The sequence below is a fragment of the Stylophora pistillata genome, chromosome 2 (assembly GCF_964205215.1).
Source record: "Stylophora pistillata chromosome 2, jaStyPist1.2, whole genome shotgun sequence".
Classification (NCBI taxonomy): domain Eukaryota; kingdom Metazoa; phylum Cnidaria; class Anthozoa; order Scleractinia; family Pocilloporidae; genus Stylophora; species Stylophora pistillata.
In genome coordinates, this window is record NC_142520.1 from 11,471,769 (window position 1) to 11,499,700 (window position 27,932).

At 40.2% G+C, this 27,932-nt stretch overlaps 1 protein-coding gene and 1 pseudogene across 1 annotated transcript in view; both read right to left on the reverse strand.

Annotated features, from left to right (window-relative positions):
- LOC148737119 (uncharacterized) overlaps positions 1-27,932 on the reverse strand; it is a 141,004-nt gene that overhangs the window by 37,925 nt on the left and 75,147 nt on the right. The gene's annotated exons all lie outside the window — the stretch shown is intronic.
- On the reverse strand, positions 900-27,245 carry LOC148737123 (uncharacterized; annotated as a pseudogene).

The window sequence follows — 27,932 nt, forward strand, 5'->3', positions numbered from 1 at the left end:
GTTCATTGACATTTTCCGAGTGATCAACAACGTATTCGCCAGAGTTAATAGCTGAAAACACGCATTTTCTGTGAAGGTTAATGTATGTAAATACGGGAAAGCATAATGTTTTCCAAAGTTTGCAGTTCGTATAATGCATAGAAAATGCTATGTTTTCTTTTGTTCGCAACCGTTTTTCGCCAGGTGAATGAAATGTTCACAAGAATTATCCTGTCGAAAGCATGCATTTTCCAACGCTTTTCCGCGATAGCGAATTCGACGAAATTCGTGGAAACGCATTTTCCGGCCTTTTACCTTTCATTGTTGTTCGGTTAATCTATGGAAAATAACATGTATTCTGCCATTTACAGCCGTTTTGCGCATTCGAACGCTATGTTCACTGGAATTAACCAGCCGAAAGCATGCATTTTCTGCAAAGGTGAATTCGTGCAAGGGATTTATTTTCCCGCGTTTACCGCCGCTCGGTTAATCGCTGTTCGTCAAATTTCACTTCTTGGACTCAACTCTACTGCAGGTTCTCAAAGCATTTTGTCCTATTTCCCTCTCCCAGACAGGATAAGCACTCTTTAATAATTCTTGTCAATTTTATTAATGCACAATGATGTTGTTAGGTTAGAATGGAGTTAGGAGTCCATACCACTGCCTTGTTGCTGTCATTTCCTGTCCAATTTGCTGATCACCAAATAATGTCGTGGTATGAGCGTTGTGTGGTGTGTAAGATATCGCTGAATCTATCTTACTCATCAAAGTGAAGTTAAGGGTCCCCTGCTTTTTAACGACTTTGAGGCGAATAATTATTTTAGCCTAATGCTCAGTCACTGTAGGCGTTTTTTCCTTCCCCTCCTTCTTAACTGAGTTTACTCTCGCTTAAGCTATCCTATCAGCGAAACGAACGATTACTAATCAGCAAGTCGTTTTGTGGAACAGAAATTGTCTACAGTATAAGAGTTCTTACCATTTCGAAGTGAACATCTGTACAGCTCCACTCTAAGACAGGGCTTACCGTACCACTGAACTGGGTTGATTCGTACAAATCGAGCAGTCACAGAGGGTTCTATTGTATTGGGCTTTACAAGCAATGGGTGAGAGGACCCACTGAACACCTGAAATGTGATCAAATGAAAGAATAGAACAGCGTACGATTCTGTTATTTTTCATTTCTATGATGGGGAAGCCTTTCCAGTTACATTTTTATCTATTACAAAAAAAAAAAAGTTTGCAAAGCAACATTTCGACATAATTCATTTCATTTCAACTGCAAAAGATCGTGTTATAATTTGAACAGCATCTCGCCTAAAGAAGGGTATTTCTCTCGACGAACATCAAAGTAGTAGCGTGGCACAGTTCTGATATATAGCAAACAAGACCAATCATGGTTTCGTCATGGCTAGCGTTCTCTTGCATTTCGTGAAGTCTTCTTGTTTCTACTTGGAGCTTTAACTGTCAAATGATGACATCGAGGTTCCCTCCGATTGCCTGTTTTGGTTTTGGGTTCTCGAAACGCGACTGAAAACTGCTCCATTTGAACAGAAACAAAAAACGGCAAAGGTTTGAAGCGAGGCGTTAAATACAGACACTGATCACAGAATAGTTAAGACTACATCATTCCTTCTACCTTAGTTCCCAGTCCGTTTTCGGTGTAGTTAAACCACGTGCTACCATCCATGCTGGAACTCAGAATAAATTTGCGCACGAGCCAATATTTAGTCTCCTGACCTTGAATGGCCACGCCCTTTATTTCATCAGCGTAACCCAAGTCTACTTGAAAATATGGTTCGGCATTATCGCTGAAAGATAAGGGAGTTTGCATGTTGTTGATTACACGCATTTTTTTCCATAAGGAAAGCAGTCAGGGCATAGAGGAATTTGAACGATCTTTTAGAATATTTTTGTGTGTTATGTGCATGGATTGACAGACGAAATGAAAGTCTGCATTGGCTTAGTGGAGATGGTTGTAAGATCGACATAAGTTAACAAAAAAGTAGTACCTGAGTACAAGGTAGTAGGGAATTTTTCGTCGAGCGTTCAACTTGGTATATACAAAGTATCTCATGAATGACTGAGATATCGAGTTAAACACAAGAAGAGAAATCCTATATCTACGAGTAACCATGTATGATTTTTTATTTTTTTTCGTATTAAAACAAAAGGCCACAATCCGAGAAATTTTCGATAATCGACTTTGGATTGAAAATTGTAAACGGTGTGCCATTCATTCGTCAACCTAACAAAGTGGCGCGAAGGGTGAGTGACGTGTTAGCAGTTGACTGGCGATATGAAACACACGTGAAAAATGCCGTCATTTTACCCTTGCGTTGTGTCGGCTTTCTCAGGGCTGGAAATCCTTTTATAATACCGAAGTTTTTCAGTATACAGTATTTGCACTTCTATGCCTTTCGGAAGAGAGAGCTTTAATCATACCCATTTGGACACCAAGCACTTATTCTGTTTCGAAGCCTTCCGTAGGATGCCGTATAACTCTCGCCTAATGCAGAGCTGCTGTAAAGTTGAGAGTCACTCAGTAAACCGGTCTGTAAACCATAACTGCAGTCTGAAGGTTCAAGACAAAACTAAGACATGAATGATAAAGTGAATTCTTATTAACCTTGAATAGCACCGAGCTTTTCCCATCTCTCGTAGCGTTGAAGAGAAAAAATAGTCAATGAAGAGAAAAAGTCGGCAACTTGAACAATCCGTCGCTGTAACGAAGAGCTGGAGCTCGACTGCAAGCATTAGAGACTCTTTACGGTTGCCAATTTAGATTACTGTCTTAACTTTGTTGAAAACCAAATTATCTTTCAATCAGAGTGAAAACTGACAAGTAATATTTTTTGATAGCGCTAATTTGCACACTGCAAAAAAAACCTTTCAATATTGGTGTATAAAAATTTCATAGAGGAAAGATCCGAAACCTTCTATAACAAGAAATTAAAAGATGATGCAAGAAAAAATAAACACATTTTTACCTGGATTTGGAAATGTGTAAACTCGTTTAAAAGCGTCAGATCCCTCGACACATTTCCTGCCTAATGCTACCCCGTCTCCATTCACTGGAATATTACCACTGACAGACTGCAGGCACAATCCACCAGGGCTGTACTTGATTGCCTTCCCATAAGCCATTCCACTGGTCTTTTGAAATCTAATTCAAAATTAAAACTTAAATGATACTATTTTCTCTCTGTTGTTATTATGCATATTATGTTTGCCGTTGTTATTTTAAATTTGAAATATTTCACAGGAATAGTTAATTTGATCTATGATTGGTCCAGGTGTGTCTTTTCTTTTTGTTATTCCAATTTTTTTTTTTTAGGAATTAGCATATATATAATAGTGTATTCTGTTTTCTCTCTCTGTTGTTGTAACCGTTTATTTGGACGTGATCGGAATAAAAGAAGCAGAAGTTTGTTTTAAACGTGCAAAAATCTTTAGGTTATGGGCCCAGGAGTACGTAAATGAAACATGGAGGAAAAGTTCTCGATCGACAAACTTAACGGGAGCAATTGGAACACTTGGAAATTTCAAATGAAACATTTACTGTTGGCGAAAGGATTATGGGGCTTGATAGAAGGATCAGAAGTCCTCGCACACGATGCGACTCCAACGGCACAAACACTTTACCAATCGAGGCTACAAAAGGCGTTCTCGACAATTGTGTTGGCGATTGATAGCGCTCAGCTTTACTTGATCACCTCAAGCGAAGAACCAAAGCAAGCTTGGGATGCGTTAAGGAAACATTTTGAACGAGAGACACTCGCGAACAAACTATTTTTAAAGAAGAAATATTTTCGTTCCGAGATGAAAGAAGGTACACCGGTGGAACAACATTTGAAGCTCATGAAAGATATCACTGATAAACTTGCGGCAATTGGAGCGCCCATTTCCGAAGAGGATCAAGTTGTGACTTTGTTAGGAAGTTTGCCGAGAAGTTTCGCGACCCTTGTCACCGCTATCGAAGCAAGAGTAGATGGAGTTAGCCTGGATTTTGTCCAACAAGCACTTATTCACGAAGAAATGAAGCAATCTGAGCTATCCGGTCACTTGAATGAAGCTGAATCAGCGCTAACGGGGGCCTTCAGGAGAGATACGCCACGCGATCGGCCAACATGTTTTGGATGTGGTGCTGCGGGTCATATTCGCCGTAATTGTCCAAGCGATCCGCCCCGTAAGCAGTTGACATGTTTCGAATGCGGTGATGTGGGTCATATCCGTCGTTATTGTCCCAAGAAATTTAAATGGCACAAAGCAAAAATAGTCGACAGCGACGAGCGCGGACCGAATAATTATGATTTCGAAGGTGAAGACGTTTATGCTACTGCGTTTATGGCGTCTTTTGAGAGCGTGGAGTCTACAGACAAAAGTTGTTATCCTTGGGTTATCGACTCGGGCGCATCAAGTCATATGACGACAGAAAAGAATGTTTTGGTGAATTTTCAGGAATTTGGCGAGCCTGAAAATGTCGCGCTGGGTGATGGCCGTGTTGTGAAAGCGTTGGGATCTGGGAGTGTACGAATGAATATGCTGTTTCAAGCAACCGAATCCAAGAAAGCAGTCTTATATGATGTCCTGTACGTCCCTAAACTCACTTGCAACCTTTTTTCTGTAAGAGCTGCAGTTTCTAAGGGCAACGCTGTAGAGTTTGGTCCCCAAAAATGTTGTATTTGGGATGGAAATGGAAAGCTTCGTGGAATGGGATCACTGGTTGATAAACTCTATCAACTAGACTGTCAAGTTGCAATCACTACGGACACTGCGTACGTCTCAGTTGAGTCATCTCAGGGTAGCGACTTATGGCATCAACCTCTTGGACACGTACACGAGCTACGCCTCAAGAAATGTGTGGAGAGTGAATCCGTACGAGGGATTAACATCAAGAAAATAACTGAACTGTCTTTCTGCGAAGGATGTTTGGCAGGAAAGATGTGTAGAAAACCGTTTCCCGCAGTGGGAGAGATTCGCTCGACGCGAAGACTACAGCTGGTGCACAGTGATGTCTGCGGTCCTATGCACACGCCATCGATTGGAGGAGCAAATTATTTTGTTACGTTTATTGATGATTACTCAAGGTGCTGCGCTGTACACTTCATGAAACACAAATCAGAAGTGTTAGAGAAGTTTGTAGAATTTGAAGTTTCCGTTACCAACGATGTCGGCAAGGCAATAGGAACTTTGCGAACGGATAATGGCGGCGAGTATTTGTCCACTGAATTACGGAACTATTTGAAGGTGAAAGGAATTAGACATGAGCTGACAGTGCCACACTCACCCCAACAGAATGGTGTAGCAGAAAGAATGAATCGGACTTTGGTCGAGTCTGCACGTTCGATGATCGCGCATGCGGCATTATCGGACATTTTTTGGGCTGAAGCCGTTTTTACAGCTGCCTATGTGAGAAACCGCCTTCCCACGACGGCGCTAAAAGAGAATGAAACTCCTTATGAGCGGTGGTATGGAAAGAAACCAGATGTTGGCCACTTGCGTGTATTTGGGTGTATGGCCTACGCCCACGTACCAGGCAGTGAACGACGAAAGCTTGACAAGAAATCGAGGAAGATGCGTTTTGTGGGCTACAGCTTAACTTCAAAGGGATATCGTCTTTTTGATGAGACGAACCGAAAGATGTATATCCGAAGAGATGTGGAGTTTAATGAAAACGATTTCGGCCAGAAGCGAGCCATGGCAACAGAGCCAGACCCAAGGAGCGAGGAAGCAGAGCAAAACGAAGTAAACCCTGGAAAAGATGAAGGAGAACAAGAAGAAATGAAGAATTTAGAAGATAACTCGCCAGGGGAACCTCGACGGTCAGTAAGAACACGAAAAGCACCAGTCAGATATGGTTATGACGAATACGCAGACACGGCAACTCACCGCGTACACCATGTGGCCTATCATCTTTCTGGGATTGATGAACCTACATCTATACAAGAAGCAAGATCAGGTGATCACGCTGCAGAGTGGAAAGTCGCGACGGATTCAGAATACAATTCGCTGATTGAAACCAAGACATGGAGGTTGGTTGAATTACCTCCAGGTCGGAAAGCTGTTGGGTGCAAATGGGTGTTTAAACTGAAACACTCCTGTGACGGTACAGTGGAACGATTCAAAGCACGCCTAGTGGCCAAGGGCTACACCCAGAAATATGATATTGACTATGATGAAATTTTTTCGCCTGTTGTTCGTTTCTCTTCAATACGTTGTCTGCTAGCATTTGCAGTTCAGAATGATTTGCTGATTCACCAGATGGACGTAGAAACAGCCTTTCTCAACGGAAAACTTGATGAAGAAATTTACATGCAGCAGCCGGAAGGATACGTGAAACCTGGGGAGGAGCATCTGGTATACAAGCTAGAGAAATCGCTGTATGGTTTAAAGCAGTCTTCCCGTTGTTGGAACAAAGTTCTTCGGGAGTGCATTGAAAAGATTGGTTTTATTCAAGCCTCTGCATATCCCTGCGTATTTATCAGAAAGAATGCACTGACTATTATTGGGGTCCACGTTGATGATTTGATGATTCTAGCAAGAAACATCACGGAGATGAGAAGTGTCAAGGACAGTCTAAAGCTGCAGTTTAAGATGAAAGATATGGGAGAGCTGCATTACTATGTCGGGGTCTGTATCGTTCAAGATGTGAAAAATAAGCAAGTCTTCCTTCATCAAGGACACTATATCGAAAAGATGCTCGAGAAGTTTGGGCAAACAGAAGCAAAACCGGTGTCTACACCTGCTGATTTGAACGTCAAGCTGCAAAAGGAAGATGGTTTTAGCAGACAAGTTGATGTGACCTCGTATCAATCGACTGTAGGAAGTCTACTTTATGCTGCGATCGCAACTCGTCCAGACATCGCCCAAGCAGTGGGAGTTGTATCGAAGTTCTGTGCCAATCCGACACAAACTCATTTAACAGCAACAAAGCGAGTCCTCAGATATCTGAAAGCAACTGCATATCTTGGATTGAGTTACAAGAAATCTGCTGATGGAAATTTGATTGGTTACTCAGATGCAGATTGGGAGGGTGATATGGGTGACCGTCATTCTACCTCAGGAAACGTGTTCTCACTGGCGTGTGGGGCAGTAAGTTGGCTAAGCAAAAAGCAGGCTACCGTCGCATTGTCGACAGCAGAAGCAGAGTATGTAGCACTCAGTACGGCCACTCAGGAAGCAATCTGGCTTCGAAGATTATTGGCAGACATGGGAGAACCCCCAGAGGGACCAACTGAAATATATGAAGACAACCAAGGGGCTATTTCGACGGCTAAAAATCCCGTGGGCCATGCCAGGACAAAACACATCGATATACGTTACCACTTCGTTCGCGAAAGAGTACAAGACGGAGCGATCACCTTGAAATACATTGGCACGGACGAGATGGTTGCTGACATCCTTACGAAACCTTTGCCTAAGCATCGCTTTGAGAAACTTGTTACTAAGCTAGGCATGAAGACTGTCAAATAAGCAACGTCAAAAGTGGGAGTGTTGTTATTATGCATATTATGTTTGCCGTTGTTATTTTAAATTTGAAATATTTCACAGGAATAGTTAATTTGATCTATGATTGGTCCAGGTGTGTCTTTTCTTCTTGTTATTCCAAATTTTTTTTTTTAGGAATTAGCATATATATAATAGTGTATTCTGTTTTCTCTCTCTGTTGTTGTAACCGTTTATTTGGACGTGATCGGAATAAAAGAAGCAGAAGTTTGTTTTAAACGTGCAAAAATCTTTACTCTCGGCTCTGCGAAAACTGTTGTTAAAGCTTGCCAGTAGTTTTAGGGAAATGTTTAGTGTTACATATTACTAAGAGCGACTTCCAAAGGGTGACACAGCGATGACAAAAAGGACATTTTCCACCCTTTCTGTTCGGTTGGGTGTATTTTCTTATAAGCTTTTTGCTGGATAATGCATTGCAATTTTGAGAAGAAACACACAAGCCTCTCCTTGGGGAGCAGTGTCAAGAAATTCTTGACCATTAAGGAGAAAAAATCTCAATAAAATACATGGTTAAGAAGAGAAAAAAAAACACATCTGGTTGGCTTTTGACAGTGCACTGAAAACGCTGTTTAGTGATCGTGGAATATGACCACATCTGATAAGGGTGGTAAGTTTCTGAAGAAACTGTGGTGCTGCGTCAGTGGGAGTAACACAGTAGTTTTATCAACTGAGTCGGATAATGTAAATTATAAAAAACTAAATCATTGGATAATGCAATTCAAGACTTTTTTATTGGCTTAGCCATTATGGTATATCAGCCAATATACCATAATCTACAAATATGGTAAGCGTACGTGGCAGCTTAAAATTAAAAGGGAGCTAAAAATTTAATAAGATTTAATAATTTAATTTAACGTTTTTGATAAAATAATTATTCCACTCGCGCTTGTTGGATATGAGATGATTATAGCCAACTCGGCGCTGCGCGCCTCGTTGGCTATTTATCATCTCATATCCAACGCGCGCTCGTGGAATAATTGTTAATTAGCTATCGTTAAGAGTTTCGCTCTCACGAAGGGCTAACGCTCGAAATGTTAGCTTTTAAACTCTTCACGGTGGCCAACTTACATTATCAACTTAGATGATAAAACATAATTTACCTTCTTACCCCCACCGACGCGCGCAGTACCACAGTTTTTAATCAGAAACTTGCCCCCTTTATCGATATCTGATGAGGTTTTTGTTTTCCTGCTTTTTAGTTAAATATAATTATGCATCAGTTTTTCAAACTTTAATTAAACCCTTGGGTCCCTAAGAGTCAAAATCTTATTTTTCCTTACAATATCACCCCTGAATCACTCAGTAAGTTCATGAAAATAAAGGAAATGATCACCAACCCAAGAGGCTCGGATTGTTAAACTAACTCTCCTTGCCAGCACCTTAGAAAATGTATAGACAACAGTATGGAGACTACGTATGATGCACGATCCTCGCAGTAGAGAGCGCTATTTATGCAATAGCGAAATTCAGACCTGAAAAAAATCAGGCCTGTACGGGAATCGAACCACTGAACTCTGCGATAGTAATGTAGCGCTCTACCAATTGAGCTAACAAGCCGACTGGGAGCGGGCCGTTAGGTTGATTCGTAATAAACCCGTGATGATAAATCAGATACAATGAATATATGAAATTCAGGTCTGATTTTCGCTATTGCATAAATAGCGCTCTCTTCTGCGAGGATCGTGCATCATACGTATCTATAACCGCAGTTCAAAATATATGAATTTTCATATATTCATTGTACCAGTATGGAGAATATGCATACTGATGTTAGGTTGTAGAAGTTGAAGAGAAATTATGTGAGCGTCAATCTTCACCTGTGTGTTTTATCATCGCAAGCACTAAACGACAAGCCGACAGGGGTCCCTTCAGTTGGTAGGCTGTCATTAATCATTGGCTTGACGCACATTTCAGAGCATGCGTGCTGAAGGGAGCCATCCTTGAGTAGAAGAAACCATGACGAGTCACTTATACAGTCTGTGTCAAATACTAGAATTTCTGATTCATTGACTACACAAGAGTGGGATTTGGGGCTGATACATAGTCCATTCGGGCTTCTTAGTGGACTGTGCTTTGGAAAATCTAAACAAAAGGAAAAAAAATATTTTCATCCATCTATTCGTCTATCCGACTAACCTACCGCACATCGATTCCAGCCCTCCACCCCTCCCCCAACCTCCCATTATCCGGTCTGTGTATCGTCTGTCTGTCTTTGAGTCTATCTAAATCCATATGCCTTTTGTCACAGTTGCTGGGATCTGATTGGCTTAGCTATTGGATATCTACTCCTTTAGTAGATGGGAATCAAATAAACAGCCCGATTAGTGTGCTGTTACAAAACGAAAAAAAGAGAAAAAAAAAACAACACTAATGCTGTTCAGTTTTGCTCGATTGCGATTGATCATTCGTTCTCGATTTACATGCTCAAAATTTTAATTCGGGTGCCTTCCTCGTCAACTATCACATTAAATGCAAATTTCGAGCTCTTGGTATAATTTATCGAAAACCGTCACTCAGTTACGAAGCTGAACAAAATTAACTGCTTCAAGTTGCCTTTAAGTGATAACCAGGCAACGTGAGTTGTCGATGCCAGATCAGGAGAGTCATGGGCTCTTTCATCTGCGTCACACAGAACTAGTGACAGACTGCATGCAAAGGATATGTAACCAGCGAGGGTAATTTTGATTCACGCAGAGAAAACTCGCTACTAAGACAGCGAATAATAAGCCTACCACCGCAAGGGGGCCATGGCTTGCACAAGAGAGTTTCACGCGAGGGTCCCAGCTCTGAGCAGTCTTTTCCACCGTTCGCAGGTCGTGGATTGTTGCAGTACCTCGCTCTGACTTTGTAACCGGTTGAACAGGTCTTGCTACAAACGCTCCACGCTGACCAAGAGCTGTAACCACCGTTGACTCAAGTAGTCATGATATTATCCATAAGTATTGGGTCAGAAAATAGAGAACTTTTAATAACTTACATCTGAAATAGACCGGTCAGTATCTATCACTCGGTGGTGGGGAGACAGATGTTTTCTGGTTGTGTTATAATGACCCCCCCCCCCTCCTCTCTCCTCCCTGTATTATTCTAATGATCTCCCATCGGTATTCAATTTTCTCTAGTCCCCCCCCCCCCCTTCTTCATACTCTGTTGACGACTGACCCCCCTCAGTTTCTCTGAGAACCATGTGATCCTCTAAGTCCTCCCACCCCCCCCCCCCCATTCCTTCTTCAGGGCGCTAACACTTATACATGTGTGCAGTTTGAAGCAATTTACCTCTGCAGTGAATCTTCCGAAGAGAGCAAGACACTTAAACTGATACCCAAGTTCTTATCTTATCTTTACCTGGCAGTGGTGTCTCTATTGGGCAAATGAGGTCTGGTTCCTTGTAATCTGAGAAATATAAAATCAAAGCTTAGTTCGGCATAGAAGTAAGATATAAACTGCGTCGCTACTTGGTATACCACATCCCTAGTGCACTAAAAAACTCAAACAATAAACCTGCCTTGTCTTAGCTCCTTCAGCCAATACCATTTTCTCCTGGGAAAGGCCATTTTGCCAGAAATCCATGGAGAAGGGAGAAAGGGCCATTTTTGTTGCGCCACAAAGGTCCCCCAGGGTATATGTCCCACAGACGAATCACTCGTTGTAAGCAATGCCAATCGATTTCGCCTTGGGAACCAAGGCATTCGGTTGCTTATGGCAAACTCTCCACTCGACCAGTCGTTAAATCGTTTCACCATCATAACGTCTGTTTGATTAGGAAAGTTTCCAGTGAAGATGTAGTGATTCGGAGCTTGCCAATCCTGGCTGAATTGCATCGAGTCGATACAGAAACGGGCTGTTATTGGTCGAATCATGCTTGATGATGTCAGCTTTTCCTAAAATGGAAAAGTCTGCCCATCTGAGCTTACCGGCCAGTGCGTAGGCATTTCGCTGGAGGACTGTTCTTTCATTCCAACCCTTGTTGGTGAGTGCTTGTATCTGTGTATCGTACGGTTTTAGATTAACAAATCGTTTTGCTTTTTATCTTTCAAATCCATTCAAATAGAGTGTATTAGAGCAGTTGAAAACGTGGAGAAATGAAAGGTAATTTCTCGTCCGACTCATCTACAATTGCAATTAACTTTGTGTCGTGTTCCCCTTAGTAAAACATTAAGTGATCAATTTGTGGGATCTGGTAAACCAGATCAACAAAAAAGTGACCCATAACGGTGCAAGAATCAGAGCAGCCTTTCTGTTCAATCAAATGATACGGACTGGAATGGTAGATTTACCAATAAAGTCCATCCCCCGCCAAACCTTCTGGATTGATCACAAATTGTTTTGACTGGCTTTGTGCAGGGTCCATCCAAATGCAGCCGGTAAACTCCATCACGCTCAAAGCCATCCTCAAAATACTGCTTGCAGCTAACTGTAAATCAAAATCACAATTTTGAAATCTGAATTAAGATATCAAAGCTTTACATGAAAACTCAGTACAGTTACTTTTGTCGGAAATTTGATGATTGGATGCTTTTAAAAGAATAGAGAAAATTATCCAAGAACGGCTTTGAACAAGGGGATAAAGAAACCGGATTAAAATTTAATCCTGGCTGAGTGCATATGAGCCCTCAAACAACTGGGCCCAGGATGAAGAGAGGAACCGTAAAAGTAGGGAGTCTAGCCCCAACAGCACGCCACAGAGATCCAAACAGAGCCATTCTTTGCGGATTCCAACCCACTCCCGTTGAAGCTGACAGATATGTATATATATTCTTAAACAAGGTTTTTTTCCTATTTTTTTTTCAAAATGATCACCGCATAGTAATGTTCACACTAAAGAAGAACGAGTTCATTCTTGTAAAGAGAAAAAGGGGAAATAAAATATGCTTCGGGCTCGTTTTTTGATTTACCAGCCTTTCTTATTTCTGCAACACCTCTTTGACTTATTCTCCTTTTCTTCGGCTGGCGCAATCACGATGTGAGTAGCATGTCAGTCATGATAGATGCACGAAACTAAGCTACCACAATTTGGTGGCTATAACACAGTGGTTGGATGTCAAGGGGCAAGGCATACGCGAGGGGATCAATTCTGGCCGGCTGAGCGCCAATTTCCCTACCCGCTGTGTCGCAAAATAAGCGAAAGAAATTGAAACGTCTGCAGAGATCTTTAATAAGATAAAACGTAGGGAGAGGGAGATATCGACTTTTGTGGCTGTTTGTAACTCTTGTGAGACAACCTAGTTCTACATACATGTTATCACTGAAAACCTTCGCACATGCGCAGACGTCTGACGGCTTTGTTGGTAGCTATAGCTTGTCTAGTTTTTTTTCTTCTTTACGAATGGGCGAAGACGAAAACCCTCCAGATGACATATTGAATTCAAGCAATTGAATTCATGAACATCTCGTCTGTCACTATGAAAAACCGTAATTCTGAAAAAATTTGCCGCCTGTTTACTAATTTCGTAAACGTTTACTATTGACATCTAAAGCAGGTTTTGCAATTGATAATTTTCGGTTCACAGCCTCCTTTGTGTACCTGACCTGAAATATCATCACAATTAACCACAATATATTCTAAAAGACGAAATTATTTCCTGATTAGGTATAAGAGTGTTTAGGGAAAAAAAACAAACAAACAAACAAACAAACATTTTGACTTACCTGTTCTCGCCAAAATTGCGAGGATCCCAAACAATAAAACAGGTAAAAAAACTCGTGACGTACCGTACGCCTTACGACAAGTTGTTTCCAGTGTTTCGATGTAACGACGTGTTATCATAAAAAGAAAGGTAATGGAGAGTAAAGTAATAAATGCTGAGGCAGTTTCAGCCAAAATTTGTGAGTAAGAAGTGATTGACTAAAAAATAGTCGAACTCAATTCAACCCTTTACGATATCATTGCAAGAAATGACTTTTTTGCGATTCACTACCCAAGTCCATGACATTGACGTGAAAATGACATAAACTTGACATTTCTTATATCGTGTCACTGGCTACCATAATTTGTTACTGAGAAAAGAAGAGAACTCTTCAAAGAAATTTGAAAATTGTTTCTTAATTGCTTAACTTCCGAAGACTAGCAGAGGGTCTGGATGGGGTTAACTGACCACTGACAAATGGCCAAATTTTTAACTGACAACTGACAAATCGCTGAAAAACTAACTGACAACTGACATTTGTGGTAGGCTTTTACTGACAACTGACAAAAGCCCGGATCGCCCTTGGTATCCTAAAAACTGGATGTAAGATAAGGACAGTTGATTTATTGTGTTCAAAGAAAGTACATTTTCCATTACATATCAGTAGGAGTACGCCAGAGTGTCCTATTTCGTTAATAATTACCGCATGTGCCATCCACATGAAGGTCATGTGTCACATATCAGTTATATGGTCTTTGATACCCAACTCGAACGTCAACTTACGCGATGGCCGTGAATGCTGGTATTTTAAGAGCTGTTGTAAGCTTTTACTGAATTGAGTCGGAAACGACATTGGAGCGTCACAGAAGCCGCATTCCTATCAAAGATGTTAAAACCGCACTGGCGCTGATAAAGCACCCTACTTCGTTTCTTGGTCTAAAGGACTTGTCTAGTAAATATGGCCTCGGAGATTTTGATGTGAATCTTTATCGCATGGCTCCGAAATCAGGCGGCAAAAGCGATATAATTTTGCGCTAACTACGGACGAGCAATGGAATTTGGAGCTTCCTACCATGCTGGCTGGAACTGGAAGCGAATTAAACAGTATGTATTGGAGTGGTTTGGTATTGGTAGATTTATATCAGTTAATAGCCTACTCTTTATCATAAAACGCCCATTAGATGTCGACTTATAAGCGCCGTCAGAATTTTCTCATTCTTGAATTCATGTAAATTATGCTTTATGTAGATTATAATGACATAGCTAAAGTGACTGTGAAAAATTGAATAATATAAATAATAAAAATAATGATATTTATATAGCGCCTATCCAATGATAGATCTAGGCGCTTAACAAATTGAGAGGAAATTCAAAATTAAAGTTAATTAAAGTAAATAAACTTAAAACTGAAGTAAAAGTATGTAAAGTCTATTCAGTCCTAATGGCTAAAGAAAAATCTTATGTGTCTCATAAAACTCAAGTCTCACTTAAACTTCTCGAAGAAGGAATGCACCGCCTGCACAACAGCACAGCTTCAATTGACAACGATTATCTCCAAGATATTGCATTGAGGACATTACTCACAACAGTTATGGAGAATCTACAAGCATTTTCACATTTTAAGCATAAGACCTTCACCTCATTACAGTATTCCCAAGACTTTGGATTAATTACCAAGGAGTCGTTGAAGAGAGTAACGAAATGAGCAGCCAAGTATTCATGAAAAATCCTACTATCCTGACCCTCAGACCAGCCCGGAGTTTGCAAATGTAAACTTTATGCGACCTCTACCTTCAGTAGAGATCGACCCCGAGATTGAAAGTGCTATGAAAGAATTTGTGGAGAAATATCGTCCTTTGAGGCAAAGGACAGTTCGGGAGGAAACTACCAAGGGCAGGGCAGGGCGGGGGCTTTACCACCGGCCGTTTACAGGAAGCAACAAGATTCCACCAAGATGGACTTGTTGGCGGGAATAGGTAACGATTTCAACTCGGGAGATCAGTCAGTACGGTTCAGCAGCGACAAAGGAGCTGTTCAAGCTCCTTCGAAAGGTGGGAATGTAACAGATATCACATTTGTTTACAACTGTATCGTCGAAGTGTCAGCTGCTGACAGTGCGAACACATGCAGACGAATATGACACGGACTCAGAAAACGGCCGTTTCTGACCAAGAGGATGAAGATATTACCCCAATTACGGTTTCTAGATCTGGGCGGCCAGTTCGCGCCCATTTTCGCCTGGGTTTCTTAGTTACGCTTTCTCTAATAACCTAGTTGAAAAGTACACAAAAGAACGTTCCTTTCCAATCATTTCGTCAGAGCGAACCGCAACCGAAGCTTTGTAAAACAAAACATAAATCCAATATATTATGCTAGAGGACTCTTCACAAGTTTTGTTTTCTTTCTGATGATTGCACGGGAAAACGGAAGTTTGTTTTCAGAAGAGTCGTAACTGACTTAAACAATGACTGAAAATCATTTGAAAGATCTTATTTCACTCCAGTACTAAGAAAAAGCAGTTCTTATTGTATCAGTTTTTGACTAAATTTTCGAGTGTACGCTATATATATGTGCTTTTCAGCTAAAATTATAGGGTCGGAAAGTAATAATTAACTTGCCAAGTTAATCATTAACAGTCATTTAACTGACAACTGACAAATGGCGGAAAATTTAACTGACAACTGATAAATGGCCGAAATTTTAACTGACAACCGGACATTCGTACCCACTCCCCCTCCCCATCCAGACCCTTCTAGCAGTGTGGCAGTCAAGAAGTCGCGGTCAATATAATCGATAGCCTTATATTACATTATGAGACAAACGATTAAACGTTCATTTATCAACAAATCCACGATGAAGAACAACATTTTCTCTGACATGGTTTTAGTTTATACAATATTTTTATATGGCAAGGTAGTCCAGAGGAAAATCTCTGACCGTCGGGATGCTGCTATACAGACTGTTTCCACTTAAATGGTCATAAGCTGCGTATTTTTGTTCGCGAAAACCGGCAGATTCAAAATATAAACATAAACAGAACATAAAAAAGTTTGGTAACCTCGCTTGCTTGAGTCGTGCTGGGGAATATTGGCCTAACGTCGCTTCGCTCGGCCCGTACTGCCACGACCTCGGACCGCGGGCGAACAATAATTGTGGTTCTATAATTCTACGATATTGAAAAAACGACTTCTTAGTACTTTTACAATTTTATTTTACAAAAACACAAATTTTTTTCTCTGTTCTTTAAACTCAATTAGTCCCGAAGCTTCAAAAATTTACACAACTAGGAGAACTTTCCTGAGTTCTAGAATCTATGATCAGGTGTTCTAACGACACATTCGAAATCTAGAAACGTGTACGCCTTAGCAGGTCAAGATGTACAGAAGTGGAGCATTCTACTCTTTTGTTGTCCACATCAATTATTCTAGTAAATATTTCAGTTTACCCAAAGGACGGCCGATGTTATTTCTGAGGCTTGCTTCATTGTAAGGACCGGAGATCACCATGATGAGCTGAACCGCGATGTAACTCAGCGTGATCGCAGTCGCTCTGACATCGTCAGGATTTGTATGAATTTTAATAGCAATGTCAGTTTGGATGCATTTTTAAGTTTAATTTCATCAAACCTGTTTTGTTCTTTTTTGTTTTTAAACGCGAAACTACATATACTAGAAGGGTGTTAGCTGTGTTCGAGTTTTATCACCGGATGATTCCTTTACAGTCTAACTGAGCCTGAAATCCTACAAAACTCTGATTTTCCATTTCGTTTTATCCTTAAGGAATTTCGTCCTTCCACGTGTTATAAGCATTAGAGTTAATACTTATATTTTCATGGGCTTAGTTTTCCACCGGATAGTGTCTGTGTTACCATGATGTCATAATCTTTATCGTATTACAGTATATGAAACGTGATTAGTTAACAGATCAGTCGAGTTAGTGAACGCACGTGTTTGGATATCCTCTTGAGAACTAGAGCCGCAAATATTGGTAAGTATATTCATTTTATGATGTTTCGCTTTTCAGTATCTTGTTACGTTTCTAAAGCTAAATAGATCGAAGCAGTTAGCGTTTTGTGATCTTTTTTCAGTTGACTTTTTTCTATCCATGGACATTAGAGAATGAAGTAAATGAGTGCGACAACGACCTTGTATCGAATACATATCCGATACAACCACAGTCTGTCTCGCACATGTCAAGTCATTTTCCTTGTCGATGTTGCCATCACAAACGCATGTTTTGATGCTATCAGTCCCCCCCCCCTTTTCTGACAGTTATAACTTAGAGCGGTTGCTTCAAAACATAGATAATCCCCTCCCCACTCCCCCCGCCCTCCCCCTCTCCCTTCCCTCCCCCTCTCCCCGCCCTCCCCCCTCTACCCGCCCTGCCCCCTCTCCCCGCCCTTCCCCCTCTCCCCGCCCTCCCCACTCTCCCCGCCCTCCTCCCTCTCCCCACCCTCCCCCTCGCCTTACCCTCTTCTCCCCCGCCCTCCCCCATCGACTTAAATCTATCAGTTTGTCAAGGTTTCGTTTCTTTATTCGTCCCTTTGCTATTATTCTTTATTTTTTCGTGTTTTTAAATCGAAAACATCGCATTATTAGCCCGCACATATGAGGAAATTTGAAATATTTTCATTACAATATCATGAAATTCACAAACAATACACTGGAGAACCTTTTTTATTAATAGCTTTGCACTAAGTTTCCAGTATTTACTACGATGTAGCAACAGCTTTGAATGAAAGTTTACTTGGTAATATGACGTAATAACCTCGTATTTGTGTGTTTAACAACATATTCTTTAATAATGAACGTAAGTGATGTCCCACCACAGATCGACATCGCTGCCATTTCATGAAACCCTTTGACACTTTCAAGATCTTTATGAGAAAATGTTTTTTTCCTCATGTTATTAGCTCACTGTAAGAGCCCGTGGTCTCTTCGTTAGTTAGTGTCTAAAAGAAATCAGAACTCAACGGAAAGACCATAGGTCAACCAGACACCTTTTAGGCTGATGGCAACGATATCTTTCTGTGTATCACAAGCGGTACCTCTACGAAATACATAGAGTGGTTTTTTTCAGATTCAGAACAGACTGTCAAAGCATATGATATAGATTATTATTACAGAAACAAAGGGAATAGTAGTCCGTTCTTCAAATGATTAAGAAATACCTATAACTCATACATTAAACAGGACTATTTAATACAAAACTAGCAGTACCTTTTAACAACTGTCGTAAAATGAAATACCTGTAAATACTTCCTAATAATTCTGGTCCATACTTTACAATTTCACACGTAAATTTACAAAGTTGCCGTGGCGATTCATTTGATTTTGCTGTTGTTATACCAATTTGTTGTTATACCAGTCTAATTCCACACTGTTAAAACAGGCGTCTTTACTGCTTGACCTCAAATCTTCGCTGATCTCATTGAACATCGGTGAAAGAAGGTCAGTGAAGACTCTTATCGAAGGATTGATATGAACGAACAGGCAATACTCAAACCGAAGCTTCCAGAACATATAATCATCTGGAAATGTTTCCAAAATTTTAAGTTGCACAGTGTGATGATCGGTCTGTGCGACAGTGGGATCTTTCTACATGGCTAGGGTGAAAAGGTATAACAAGTGAGACTCGATTTCTGAAAAAAAAATCTCCGTATTTGACTTTTGAACTATAGATAAGACCCTTTTTTTTCAAGGTTTAGAGCGCTATTCGAGTGAGTACCGTAGAACAAAAACCAAAGAGATCACAATGGTCAACCAGAAATAAGAGAAACTATACCTTTAACACTTAATGAAAAAGTAAAAACAGCCGAGCTGCCTAAAGCGCGGGAAAACGCTGTTGACCAAGTCGTGATTGGTTTTAGTTTTGCATCTGATTGGTTGAGAGAGTGACACGAGTTTTCTGGACAGATCACAGAGCGAAGTAAAGCAAAGCTAATGCAATCCCGAAATACTTTCGACATTTAACTGACAATTTCTCTAAACATCATGGGGGCATACAGTCCCATACAATAAGGAAACAAAACAAAAAAAGAACAACGTTCACCTTTTGAGTTTTTATATCAGACCGATCTTGATTTCAATCCACATTAAAAAGTAACAACTGAGATTCAGTTTATGATCAAACGAAAAAAAATAGCGCTCAATTTTTGATCAGACACAAATGAGAATCTGTTTGGCCGAGTAGGACTGATAGTGACAGTTATATCCCCTGGGAGATACTTAGTAATTGAACACTCTCTATATTATCATCATTGTCAAGTCGTATTTAAATGGAAAAGCCTTATTGGTTGGTTGTTGATCAAACATAAAAACTCTGGTCATAAAATACTTTTGAAAGATAATTTTCTAATTAGGAGATGCATTTACTGATATAAAGTACCGATTAGATTGTTGGCTATTTGCACCACTTTCCCTTCGCCCTCGCCTCCCACATCGTCGACCCCAATGAATAAATGACCTAAAGAAATAATGGCTGAAAGTAAACCAAGTGAAAAATAAAATGGGTGACATTTGTGTTTCACAAAGGGTTAAATAATTAAACAATTACACTTTATTTGGCCTTTTAACTGAGTGCTATCGGTCAGTTAGAATGCCAATCAATAAAAGCTAAATGGTAATGCTATTATCACCACAGTAGATAAACCTTTTTTACTCCAGGAACGTAATAGTCACTTGACCATGACCAGCGTTGTTATAACAACATTCATTGTCCTGGCTGTTTCCATCGTTGTAAGAGCCTCCCCCACCCCCACATGTATCAAAACCACCATTTCCACTGCTTCCCCCAGAGTACCCTCCTCCTCCTCCTCCTCCTCCTATTCCTTTTTCTCTCCATCCATAAGCTCCACCACCTCCACCAAACCCACCATCGACATCGTTATACTTGGCTCTTCCACCCACCCCTCCCTGAATAAACCCCTTACCACCTTCTCCACCAAATCCTTCGGTTCCATTAAAATTTTCTCCACTTCTTCCACTGGAGTAAAACCCGCCACCACCACCACCTGAAATACAATAAATATATTAAATTTTTTTTAGTAAACAAAAGCGAAATTTTGTTCTTAATAGGATGTTAACCCCTTCGATTTTGGAATTTTTTACTCGTATTTTAAAACGCTCCAATTTTAACCGTAACCGGCTCGGCCAAACCTTAATACAATGCTTTTTAATTGAGCCGCTATTCGTGAGCTTTGATATTAGTATTTAGCTTCTGTAAGAGCTAACTGTATAAACGGTTTTTTTTTAACCTTTAACCTTTATTATTATTATTTGTTCACATCAGATGGTCATTACTACGCCGGCTTGCAAATAGCAAAGAGCTAATCGCGGCAAGCCAGACAGTTGACATATTTTATAAAATAAATTCAATTACAACATGTAGACATTAATCTTCGTGCTTACAAACATCTAGGTATTACGATAATATATATGTAAAGAGGAAAACTACAGACTAAACATAATTACAGTTTGTAATTAATCTTTCATCTTATTAATTAGAGTATCTATGTCGACATAGGAGTTTTCAGTTTCAGGAATTTCGATTAATTTTCTTTTTTTCTTATCTTACTTTTCCTGTCCAAGCTACTGTGAGTTGATTTAACACATTACCTAAAGTTTAATTTAGATGATGATTATTTGACCCGTACGGCCCCGCGCGCGTAATCTCATTAAAAACCATGGTGAAAGCTGACGTGTGTAGGGGCGGACGGGTTAAGGAACTATAAGTTTCTTATTCTGCCCCAAAAAACAAAGGAAAACTTTTCCTGTAGGATTTTTATCGTGATTGTTCAGCGTGCGCTCGTGCACCGCGTCCTATCTAGCGTGAACCAAATTTTGGAAGTGGTCCTATGATAAGATGCCTGTTGATTAATTTGATCGGGCTGGATGGGAAAATATTTGACAGTCGGTCGTGAAGCACGGACCGCGCTCCACTCGGTCCGTACGCCATGAACTCGAGCCAAATATTTTCCGTTCTCCGACCAACACCGCTACCGCGACTCGTCTTTACAGTAAATATGGCCTATACGGCCTTCGATCACGAGCTTGCTGGCCAAATTATGACACGTTACATTCACTGAAATTACATGGCATTCTCAAATCTCGAGGAAGCCGAGGAGGAAAAAGACGTTTTTATTTTAACAACACGAAAGCTTATCGGATATAAATGGTCATCACTCAGAGACAACCGAACACTAAGGCTATGCATGTACCGCGAGACCGCTGCTTGATCCCGAACACAAGACAATCGACCTCATCTGTAACAAGTCAGCAAAGCCCGAAAACTGAGTTTGCTGTCCCAAAATTTTTATTTACGAACGTTTGTAGCCTGACTAAAACAAGGAACCGGGTTAGAGTGGCCGTACACTCGAAGATCATTTAAATAAGAACGATATTGATGTCTGCGTCGTGTCCGAAACACACCTTGAGCCAGATAAACCTGGCCCAGTTGTCAGCATACCTAACTACAACATGTTCAGACGGGACAGGAACTGGTCAAGATCGGTTTTGAGGGTAAAAGGAGGAACTGCTGTTTATGTGAGCAGTAACCTAGATGTTGTCGATATTTGCAGATCAAAACTACATAGCTTAATTTTTAGATATGATCTTTTATAAACACGCAGCAAGTTCTATTTTCCATATAAGTATATTTTATCCGAGATGTATTAAAGAGTTATGTGCCTCCGATGCGTATATCGAGTTATGGATACGTGCGGGAAATTTGGAGAGCAGAAGAGAGGAGTTGCTCGAAGGGCAGCCGGATCGAAGCAACTCTAGCTTCCGGAGTTACATGATCAATGTGTCACGCGGGTAAAAACCCTATTAGTGAAATAGCATGTGGAAAAAGCCATTTTGTGCAAATTGACAACAGGGTCAATGGAGGGGAAGAGAATTTTGGATTATTCCATGACAAAGATGATATTTGCTCTACATCTGTTATGGTGCGTAGTTGTTGTATTTTAACTTACCCTTCGTGCTCTGAATTTGTTCTTACAAATGTCATCATTTGCCCTTGTTTAGAGCAGGACAAATCATGATATCTAATTCAGATTTACACCACATTTGTCCATATTTACACCCAAAAGCAAATGCACAATTATCCTATTTATCTTTAGAACAACTGTCATATTTGTCTTCAAGTCAAATACTGACAAATATGACAAACATCACATTTGAACCACATTTGGACTGCATTTGTCTGACGTCAAATCTGATTTTTCGCTCAGTGTAATTTGAAGAAACATTACTTAGATCTAACTTCAACTGTGTATGATCCTGCAGTTCCTTAAACTTTCAAAAGTGTCTGCATAAAATTTCATGAGCAGACCATTAACTGCATTACTAGCCAAACTGTTGTTAATTACCTGTTTCTAATTATATAATTTCTACTACTCGATTGCAATTTCTTTTTTTTTTTGCTTTTGTTTTTTTTTGGCTTTTTTAGGAGTCTCTGCATTATTAGCCAAACTCTGTTGTTAATTACCTGTTTCTAATCATATAATTTCTACAACTCGATTGCAATTTCCTTTTTTTTTTGCTTTTTTAGAAGTCTCTGCATTACTAGCCAAACTCTGTTGTTAATTACCTGTTTCTAATCATATAATTTCTACTACTCGATTGCAATTTCCTTTGTTTGTTTTTTTTACTTTTTTAGGAGTCTGCATTACTAGCCAAACTCTGTTGTTAATTACCTGTTTCTAATCATATAATTTCTACTACTCGATTGCAATTTCTTTTTTTTTTTTTGCTTGTTTAGGAGTCTCGTTACTGCAACATTAGTTCTGTGAGATCTCTCCTGCCAAATTGCTTTTAGCGAAGTCTATAAATAAATAAATAAATAAATAAAATAACATTCCCCCCAACGTCGCGAAGCCTCAGTTGAAGTAAAAAAAACTCAGTTTTCTTTTCAGCCACGTTCACGCATCGCCTTTGGTAAATAAAGTATCGTCGACTCCAAAACTAATTCCGTCGCCTTAAAGAGCTACATGCTCATTGTTTTTCGAAACGATTATCATTTTAGCACATTTTCTTTTCAAATAGAGCTCTAAACGGTTAAAGGGAAAACAATCTTGAGAGTTTTGAAACTTCGCGGGTAAACTCATGAAGTCAGCCTGAGCAATCTCTATCAACCATCCATTTTTCATAAATTATAAGCCAATTAGAGCGCACGTTATAATATGATTATGATATAACATTAAATGAACAGCTGCGATGTAAGGAATCATCACGATATACCCTTACCTGAAAAATCATCATCAGCAGTCTGTGCACCATGTCCATTGCTCCCCCCTGATCATGATTTGTATCCAGGATTCCCTGTTGTGTTTTTGCTGGCGTCACATCCTTCATGTCTTGACTTAGCTCTATTTACCCCTCCTCCGCCTCCAGCTATTATCAAAGGTGTGTTGGCTCCTCTCACCACAAACGTTCCTCCACCACCTCCAGAAGAGAAATCGTGCGTGTTTATTCCTCCTTCTTGACCAACAAGTATTTGAATGACTTCACCCTTGTTTAAGCGGAACGTTCCAATCATTCTTGCTCCTCTTCCTCGGTACTGAATACTTTTATTGCGTCTATCGTACCCTCCTGCAGCTGCTATTGCTTCTATTCTGTAGTCACCAGTGTACGGCACAGTCCACTGTTGAACGCCGCTGGACAGTGTGACTTGCCCGTCATGATCATGTCCTGTGTAGTGACTGCCTAGCGTTGTTGGACCAATTCTTCCACTGGTGTTGAGGTTTGTAAAAACGGCCTTGAAAGCTGAAAGGGAAGAGTTAAGTTATCTACATCGTTATAACCATAATTTTTTTTAGCTTTTTTCTTTCATTAGAGGTAAATTTGCATCTACAGAAAGGACATGGAACAGTTAAAGTCTTGTAGATTGATCCTTAAAGCTACTCACCATTATTGCAATTATTAAGTTATTTAATATACAACTTTTTTATTTGATCAGTTATTCAATTCTTTGTCTCTCAATGGACGTGTGCCCGCTAGTCACGAAAATATTTTTCCCCGAAAGTTTATCAAGCATCGCATCTGATTGTGATTGAAATGTTGTGTCGATCTTCTTTGTTAAAAGAGATCGCTTTTGAAATAGGCCTTCAACTAAAACTGTCCTTTCTTTTCCTCATTTCAGTCCAAAGGTTACTAGTATACTACTTTAAACTTTCCCTTCTTAAGTTTGAATTATAGATAAAACCATCGTCTAAAAAAGCCACTCTTGGATTTCTAAGTTATTTCTTCTTTAAATCGGGAAAGCGAGATTTATCAATGCTACTGGGCTAGTTTAAGCCCTTTCTCCCCTTCCTTTGGTCTTTTCCAGGCGCTATTGCATTAATTTACATTTTCCGCTTCAGGGCTAACGAGTAACTGATGATATCCAGCCATTCTGCGTGAAAAAAATCGAGAGTTGAGCAAACCGTAAAATTTTGATTTAGCGTCTGGGGCTATTGAACCAGGGGATTTAATTCTTGCTTTTCACGTGACGTCATCGAATTTAGAAATTAGGAATTATCGATCCCTACGAGAATTCGGTTTAGTAAGTTAATAGAACAGTTGAATTCTTATCTTTTGAAAAATTTTCCGTTTGATTGGGCTTTTCTTCTTGTGGTAAAGCAAGGTTAAATTTCTAAGCTATTGCTTGACACGATATTAACATACTGGTACGTAGGTTAAAGAAAAGACTTGTAATATTGACGTTCTGTTGCTAAGGCTGGGCTCCCTGTGCCCTGCCCGCATTTTGCATGACCAGCGGTTTCACTCTATGGTTATTCACTTTATGGTTATCGTGACTGCCATTTTTTATTTAGTCCTTAGTTAGGTTCTAAGTGAAGTAAGGCCTATTAAAGGTTCGAACTCAACATCAAGGACGAGACAATCTTTTGGTTCAACGGTAACCTTTTATTCTGGGTCGGGTGAACAACTGACATGACCTCTAGCGTACTCAATTTGGTAATCAACGATCTAAACGACGATACATACATGCATACATACATACATACATACTTACATACTTACATACATACATACATACATACACACACACACACACATACATACATACATACATACATACATACATACATACATACATACTTACATACATACACACACACACACATACATACACACACACATACATACATACATACATAAACTTTATTTCCATTAGGATTTATGAATAGCACTAGATGTGCTAGTATCTCCGAACATATAACTACAAAACAAATGACAACAAGTTTAAAATCGAAAGACTCATATAAAACCTCATATAAAAATGCTAAAAATTATATACTAATCCCCACTAGATATATAACTCCTAATGGCACGTTTAAAAGCGGCTAGAGTGTCCGACATTCTTAGTTCATCTGATAAGCTATTCCATGCAGAGGCAGCGAGATACCTGAGAGAGTGAAGTCCAAAAGTTGTGGTCTTCACCGCTGGTATCTGTAATTTCCTTTTACCCCTTAAATCATACGCACTTTGACTGCGCTCTTTGAGAAGTGATGTGATATACCCAGGAGCCATGTTGTAAAGGCCTTTGTAAACCATAGTCAATATGTCCTGGACTCTTTTATCTTTTAGTGATACCATACCAAGCCTGTTAAGTAAAGCTGATTACGAACTTTATCTGTCTCCGAAGACTAGGCGAAGCACTCACTATAAACGTAACCGTGTGGATCCAGAGAGAAGCTTTCCAAAACGCCCAATGACCCTAGACTGGTTATTGACCCTATCGCATATATGGGATACATGCTTCCAAAAACTAAGTTTTGAATCAATGTTACTTCCTAGAAGATCTATATCATCATGCTGCTCGATTCTCATCCCATTAACTATAATTATAAATGAAAAATTACGATCAGTTTCTCCGAGTATGAGAAAATAAAATTTACTTGGATTGGCCATAAGACCGTTATTCCTAAACCAATCGACAACAATCAATAGTTCACTATTCATCCTATCATGCAGGGCAAGGTGATCCGTATCCTAGCTATATAATTGCTGATCATCAGCGTATGCATTAAGCTTAACCTTTGTAATACAATAGAAAATATCATTTAAGAATATGTTAAAAAGTAAGGGTCCTGGGACACTTCCCTGTAGTGCACCTCTGTAATTATGCTCCCACGTGGAAAACTCATCGCCAATTTTTACCCTCTGTTGCCTATGCTGAAAGTAGTCATTAAATAAAGCACAACCATGTGTATCTAAGTCGTACGCTCGCAATTTAGTAATGAGAAGATCGTGGGGGAGGCTATCAAAAGCCTTTGATAAGTCCATTATTACAACAGCTATAAGCTGCCCGCGATCTAGACATTCCTTCCAGTCTTCAACAAGGCGAAACAGCGTCGTATTGCAGCTATAAAACTCTCTGTAGGCTGCGAGAAAATCAGAGAGAAGGCCCTGGAAATGATGGAGTAACTGCGACGAAAGGAGCCTCTGATAGATGTTGTTTAAGGCTGGGAGAAAGGTGACAGGTCGAAAACACTGCTTATTCATATTCTCCTCAGTATTTTTTGGTGGCGGAGTGACTTGTCGCATTTTCCATACTGACGGACACTTACAATAAAATTGTTTTGCAACAGACTGCAAAATGTCCGATCTCGCCGCATGCATTACATTTCTTGCCACGGGCAGGACAAATCGGGTCGCGTGCCATATGGTCAGTGTAATTACAGGTAAAACAGCCTCTCACTTTTGTCTCCTGAGAGCCACCGGACGGTTTATCGGGCCTATATCCTCTGCCCCTACCTTGTGCTGTCCCTTTTCCTTTTCCTTTGCAATGAGATCGGCCGGAAACAGCATTTACCTGGCCGGATGACTGATCCATAGCCTTCACCTGCATGTTCACCGCTTCCTGCACATGAGCCAAATCTTTTAAATCTTTCAGAGTAACATCTGCTTTCTCAAGGAACTTACGGCGAAGACTTGGATCCTTCCATTTCTCAATAAGCTGATCTCTTATCGCCTCGTCGACATTTTCAAACTCGCAGGAGATCTCTTTCTGCCTCAACCGACAAACAAACTGATCCACCGACTCTCCTGACGCCTGCTCCATTTGCCTAAACTGATGCCTTTTGAATGGAACATTCAACTGTGGTGCGAAATAGTTATCCAATAACTCCATACTCTCAGCGAACGGCTTGATATCCGCACCGGTCAATAACATGTAATAAAGCTCCTGTAAATTCAACCCTCCAGTATGCAACAGCAATGCAGTTTTCTGTTCATCCTTCGTAATACTTTTTGCCACCAAATACAGATTAAACGAGCGTTTCTACAAGTTCCAGCGAACTTCAAGTGTTTTCGGATCTTCCTTTGGATTGAATGGAGGAAGGCTGGCCACATCAAGAAGAGGAACAAACGCTGCAGCTGGCGAAGCCTGTGAACTTGAAGTTGCACTCGAACTGGTTCCACTGTCCACCATCTTCTGAGAAAATGGCAAGGCTTTCCGCACAAATGACTTCCTAAAATATCCCCTACCTCACAAAACGAATTGAATCCTCGTCTTCAATCTAACGATGTCACTTGGATGGCCGCACAGTAACCCAGATTAAACTATAAAACGAAACCAGTCTTTATTCATCCACCATGACAACCGGAAAGCATGGCCCATACAAATATCCATAATCCTTTGCAATGTCTCAGAACTTCGGCTAGGACAACTTCCGGTAGGATTAAAATCAAAACATTACACTGCTTACAGTCTGTATTCTGTTTAACCATTTCATAGGAGTGGCGCAAGTCTCTTCAATTGAGTGAAAAAGTCACAAAGCCACTCTTTACCTCACAAGCGTAACCACTGACCACTCAC